Raw genomic sequence first — 6,595 nt, 5'->3', positions numbered from 1 at the left:
GTTAAGAGTTATTGATCATTGGCAAAACAGTCCCGTTGTTTTGTGTTTTGTGGCAAAACACAAAAAATGCAAGAAGGTGATTTTCCTGGAGGGGCAGTAAGGCCTCACCGAGCACCCCTCGCCCTCCAGCCATCTCCAAACCGACTTTCCTCTCACTTCAGGGGCAATGGATTTAGCTGTAACGTTATCGCTCTTTCCATATTCATCATGGTTATTTATTTGCCCTGTGATGACATTTTACGTTTTTGAAATGCTTTAAAATAATTTGACCAGTTTCTCCAAGTCAACATGTATTAAGAATCAGGGGGAGACAGACTGACTTCAAGACACAGAGCAGAACCAGCGTGTGCTGACAGAATGCCTGCAGTCACTGGCAAAGCTAGCGGAGATGAATGTGGATGCATTTTTTACTGATTTCAAAAAAACAAATTAAAAGTAGTGTTATCATGTAAGGAAGAGAGCATCAGCTGCTGTTAGAAAGAGGAGATTCCTGACACAAAGTTAAAACAAAAAGTAAAGACAAGGTCTGCAACTGTGTGAACATTTATACAGGTTACACTTACTGTTTGCAAATAAAGAGCCATGTTAAAGCTCCATTAAAGTGTATCCATCGAAAGAAGGTGCCCTCACCTTGTTAAAATATTGTTCTGTGTGAAAGAGACATCTGGCTGGGTTTCCCATCCATAGGGCTAAAACGGTTAAGTATTTAATTGCTTAGAAAGAAATCCTATTATTTCAGATTTCGTGCATAATGAATTCTTTTTTGCCTAATTTGAAGACTTATGAAGGGAAATTGAGATTCTCTGGTAAATTTATTTTTGAACAGGCACTTGACAGACGTCGTAACATCTCAGCAGCCTCGGTCTCAGGAAGAGGCTCTTAGCCGCAGATTGATGATCGGGTACCAGAGGGTGAATGTGTGAGACGCACATGACAGTCAAATGAGGTGATGTCTGCCTTTGGATCTGAGCATGAAATCACCGTAAAAACAAGAATTGTGAGAAGCAGGGCATAAATGAATACTTTGTTTCATCAAAACGTCTAATGTTTCTCAGAGGAAGGTGTGCATTTGAGGAAATGTCTCAGTCCCGAGCGTTTAACAATCAGCTTGTACACCTATGAGAAGTCTGGGGGAAACAGACCATGCCTTTCTTTCACAATTTCTGTCACAAATGACTGGCCCAGCAGGTGATTAGAAACAGAGGAGGGGAGAAAAGGACAGATGGGTGAGTGAAGGTGTTGGGTAGAGAGGGGAATTGCAGGCGCCACGGAGCTCCCGTGACGTAACGCAGGTGTCAGTAGGGACTTGTTCGCATGGCTGGGGTGGATGGAGTGAAAGCTTTTGTGATCCCAGAGAAGGTCAATCAGTGCTTTTCCTGTAGACCCCCGACCCCACCACCTTGGATCACTGGGAAATGGGGAGTTCTGATTCAGTTGATTAATATGCCCTAAGTGAACCACTTAATTTCAAAAAAGTGTTCAAAGGCCCTAATAACATTCACACCACACAGACCCATCCAGCCATGATTGATGCGGCTCTTTGGTGAGTCATAAAGCCTTTCAGTCATAAAGCCTTTCAGTGCCGCGCCCAGGCATCATTTATCATTGCGCAGCTCGGCAAAGGCATCTGCCAACCCTTGTTTTCAGACAACTTTGATTCTTGAAAAGTAGGAATTTATTTTACTTACATTTTTATTCTTGCTTTTAGATAATGAAACATGCTATTATCCGATCTGTGCTTAAGGTTTTGACAGGAGAATTTTGTAGGAGGGGGCCGCCACAGCATTGACCTTTGTTGATGGGTTTGATCTTTGCTAAGTGGGATTCTGTTCAGTGGGCTGCTGGCAGCTCTGAGAACGGGATCCTCTGGAAGCGAGAATCGGCTGATTTAAGCCACAAGCAAAAAACTGAGGATTTGGGGATTTATGTCATTGAGTTTCTCTTTGTGACCTTGCCTAGACTTACAATTTAATGAGACTGACATCTTTTTTTTTCTTATACTTTTTACACTTTTTCATTGCTCTTCAAAAACATTTGAGGAAGTTTTCATTATTTAGCTTTTAAATTTAGGAAAACATCTAAGGCTCACTTAGTCACAACATCCAAGAAGCTGAGATTTATTCTCGCTCACCAGACTCGTGCCTCTGACTTCTCAAGATGAGAACACACCCATCAACGTGCTTTCCCTGAACACCTACTACAATAAAGCTTATTTTTCTTCTGAGTTGCATCCTAGATCCTCTAAAGAATACCCTGACAGAGGGTCTGCACACCCTTTACCTCTAGAGGAAAATCAGGCTGGAAGTCATTAGCCAGAGAGGAAGGTTTCAAGAGGATGGTGAGCGAGGAGCTGGGTGATGATGAGGCAAGTGGAGGTGAAGAAACATATGTCTAAGATGTTATTACGATGCCTTCAGATACAGTGCTTGGCCCAGCAGAAAACCCATCAGAGTCACGTGTACACCAGGTCCTGCAAAGCTGTTTTTCTGTCGCTGGAGGTGAGAGTCTGTCACATCATCTGCCTGGGAGAAAATTCTCATCGGAAGGCTGGTGTGTGTGGGGTGAAGAGTCAGCCTCCTTCCTCGCCTGTGTTCTCCCTTCCTTCCCGCACAGAGCCCAGGCTCCTGAGGCAGGTCCCCAGTTCTGTGCAGTTATATCCATCTCGTTGCTGTGTTGCTTGCTTGCTTTTTTTGTTTTGTTTTAAGCCTCATGCCGTGCAGCTTGCAGGATCTTAGTTCCCTGACCAGGGATCAAACCTGTGCCCCCTGCATTGGGAGCTCGAAGTTTTAATCAGTGGACTGCCAGGGAAGTCCCAGTGTTGCTTTCTGTAACTGCCTGAAAAGACATCACTTCGTCTAGGGCACAATCTGATCCTGTTTGGTGACCTATTTGTTCCCACTACCTTGGAACCTACCTTGTCGTACCTACACATCGAATCATAACCCCCAAACGTCATCCTTGCTCTGACATATTAGACGTGGCTGACCTTGTTCTGAGACATCATAAGAATACCTAAGAAAGGAAGTTTGACAGGAAGAATGAACAGAGGGAAGGACCATTTTCTGATAATTTGATTCATAAATAGAAAGGAATGGAAACTGTGGATGAGGACTGAACGCTGACAGATCTCTTACAACCATCCAGCATCTGCTGTATGGTACTCACCTGTCTTGTTAGACGACCATATGGAAATGGATTGGATTATTCCTTCTAATTAATAAATTAGCAACATCTGATGAATACCCAGAGTCCTGAGCAATGTGGGACATACACACCTACTATGTGCTAGGTCCTAAAACCAGTGCATAACAGAGGTTATCTCCTCTCATCACCAAGCAACCATGTGAGCTATAGATCGTCCACTTTCTATAAACGTGAAAACGGAAGCTCAGAAGCCTGCCTGGGGTCACGCAGCAGAGCCGAGATTCAACCTCGGATCTGAGTGATTTTAAAGTCTGTGTTCTTACGATGGGATACGGCAGAAGAACCTTAAGCTTTCCACTCAGAAATTCGGAGTGTGCAAAGGAGACAAAAGATCTACCCGCAGGCAGCGAGCAGAGAACAGGGGCCCAGACCCTTAGCATAATGGTGCCCAGGGCATGGTCCCACCTCCTTAGGAGCCCTAGTCCTCCAGTGCTGGCAGGACATTGCCGTTATCTTTTATGCTGGGCCGCAAGCTCCTTGATTTGAGTTCATTTACTTTTACATCATCAGTGGCTCACACGAAGCTTAGCACACAGCAGGAGGTCCATACAGTGTACTAGGTGGGAGATTATGATGTCAATTCTGTACTGTCAGATCCTAGAGGCCTTTTCCGTTCGTCCAGAGATCTTGTTTCGTGGCAGCGCTTTCTCAGGCTCTTTCCGGGTTTTATAAGCGTCTGGGACCCAGTCCGCGCGTGCAGCACCGTCCCTTCCTTTGCTGACTGTTAAGGCTGCTCCCTGCACAAGTATCAGGGCTTGCTGTTGACATCTGATTCACATGTTTCAATTGTTTTTGCCTCTGCGAGAATTCTGGCTGGGGAATAACAAATACATGAGAATAAGTGAGGAAATAAAAAGGAGAAAGGTGGGGAGAGCATCACGTCCTATTTTTCACAAGAAAAGTTATAAATGCTGAATTGACATTCACTCCAAGAATAATGAGGTGAATCTATATGCAGCTGGTACCATCCCTGACACGTGTGATTTAATTCAGCCATGAGAAGGCCCCGCCAGTCAGCACCTAGGTGTGACCAGACTTATGAAATCTGCTTGGGGGTGTGGAGAATGTGGAAGTGAGAATTTAACTCAAGGTGAACTCACAGCTTTCTCTGTAAACACAAGGGCTTTAAAAGCTGCCATGCATCACCCTCTCTGCTTAACGTGCAAGCAGATATATCTAGGCTCGCAGCCACCAGGAGAAAGGAGAACTAGCCGTGTGCTGGTCCCACTGTCTATTACGAGGGCCCTTTGAACCACAGACACCTGACCACGTCCCCCATCCAGAGGAAGCTCCAAGAAATCAAACCTTAAACCAGTCTGAGAATAAGTTGTTGGTGACTAAGGTTAATGATACTGTATCGTACATTCGAAAGCTGCTAAGAGAGCAGATCTTAAAAGTTCTCACCACAAGAGAAAAAGAATTTGTAACTATGTAAGCTGATGGATGTTAACTAGATCTGTTGTAGCGATCATTTCACAGTGTACACAAATATCAAATCATTATGTTGTACACCTGAAACTAATATGTTATGTGTCAACTATACTTTAATAAATTATTCTTTTGAAGGAATAAGACAATAATAAATAACAGAAAACCCCCCAAAATCCCAGGCAGGGGCAATATGATCTAAGGTATGGCAGGCCATGTGAGGAGGGGATCTTATTCTAAGTACAATGAGAGCCACTGAAAGATGTTATTTATGTGAGCGATATGCTTTGATTTACCTTTCAGGAAGAAGAGAATATACCTTTTAGCAAAAGGGTGCTCGGTGAGGGATGATGGCAGCCTGGACCAGAATGGTAGCCGTGGAAACAGAGAAGTTGATGGAACGAGATACTGTGAAAGAAAAGCCAGCAGGATCTTCTAATGGATGGTATGGGGTAATGAGGGAAAGGAATGAGTAATGGAAGTTCCCAGGTTTGTGGCTTGAGCAACTGAGTGAAGCCTGGCGCTTTAAACAGGGTGGGTGGATTTGGAGGAAGTGGCTGAATCTGAGGGACATTCAGGAGGGAGAATGTGGAGGATGTGATATTACTGGATGTCAGAGGGGTGATGGAATTGAGGTTGGGGAGGAATGACTCCTAAGATATTGCCTTATGCACCTAAACAGATGGGAGTAAGATAGGAAACACCGGAGGAAGCCTGGGTTTGCAGAAGATAATAGCATGACTTTAGTTTGGTGTTTGCAGGGTCTGTAAATTAAGGGCCTTTGAAACATTCAGATGAAGAGGATGAGTAGGCAATTAGCTAAAGTTTTGGATCTCAAAGGAGACGTCTGGGCAGGAGATATATATGTGGGAGTTAATGGTGTACAGTTGGTAACTGGAGTCATGAAAGTAGTTGAGATTGACTAGAACTGGTTTTATACCGTGAGCAGAGGACCCAGGTCCCAACCCCAGGGAACACGATGTAAAGCTCAGAACTTTCAGGTTTGGAGGACAATGGTGGCCGCCCAATTCTGAATCTTCCCACTTCCCCTCCCCAAATACCTATAAATCCGATAAGGAGAGCAAATAAAACCACACATGACCTACCTCGTCAGCAGTAAGAGGAGACAGAGAATACCATGATGCTCAAATGACCTGTAGGTAGAAAACTAACCAAATTCCAACAGCTCCTGTCCTCACCGCATCCACTCACCACTGCAAACCTATGGGTGAGGACAGCAAGGGAAAGGAAGCTTAAGAGACTCAAGAAAAAGGAGCAGAGGGGTACAGAAGACAGAAGAGTTACTCCCAGAAAGAAACAGTCCAAATAGAAAATACAGGATGCAAGTCAGGACTTGGTAATTCATAGCACTGGCTACAGGGAAGCAGCTGGCACGCGTGTAGGAAAGGAAGTGGCCTCTTGGAGAAGCCGCCAGGTCTCCTCCTCTCTTCTGGGGGAGACTCAGCTCTACAGGGAAAGAAGGTACCTATTGGAGATGTGGCAGTGAGGGAAGGAAACGAGGAGAAAATGACAGATCCTGCAGAAACAAAAAGCATGCCAATGCCTCCTCCCACCCTACTGAGGAAACGTGAGCAAGGAGGAGAGACCAGACCCCATCCATACAAAACTATTGTAAAAATAGAAAGCACAGTATTCCGACAGTGAAAATTCTCTCCAGAAAAACAGCTGTGAAGCTGAAGAAAACTATAATGTGATACTTCAAACTGGATTAAATATGTTCGAACAGCATTTGGAGATTTGATGAAACATCTTGAACCAGAAATACAAAAATGAAGAACAAAAATGAGAAGAAAAAGATAAGATATGAAACAGGGGAATACCGAACTCAGGAAAACAATAGGAAAATACAAAATCTTCTCAGAAACGAAGGTTCAATTACAAGGTATCCAAAGGAGAATAGATTCTAATGAAATTTTAATAAAGGATTTTGAAGAAAAACATA

This window comes from Orcinus orca, chromosome 2, assembly GCF_937001465.1.
Source record: "Orcinus orca chromosome 2, mOrcOrc1.1, whole genome shotgun sequence".
Taxonomy (NCBI): domain Eukaryota; kingdom Metazoa; phylum Chordata; class Mammalia; order Artiodactyla; family Delphinidae; genus Orcinus; species Orcinus orca.
The sequence above is the reverse complement of the archived record's forward strand: the minus strand, read 5'-3'. Positions refer to the sequence as shown.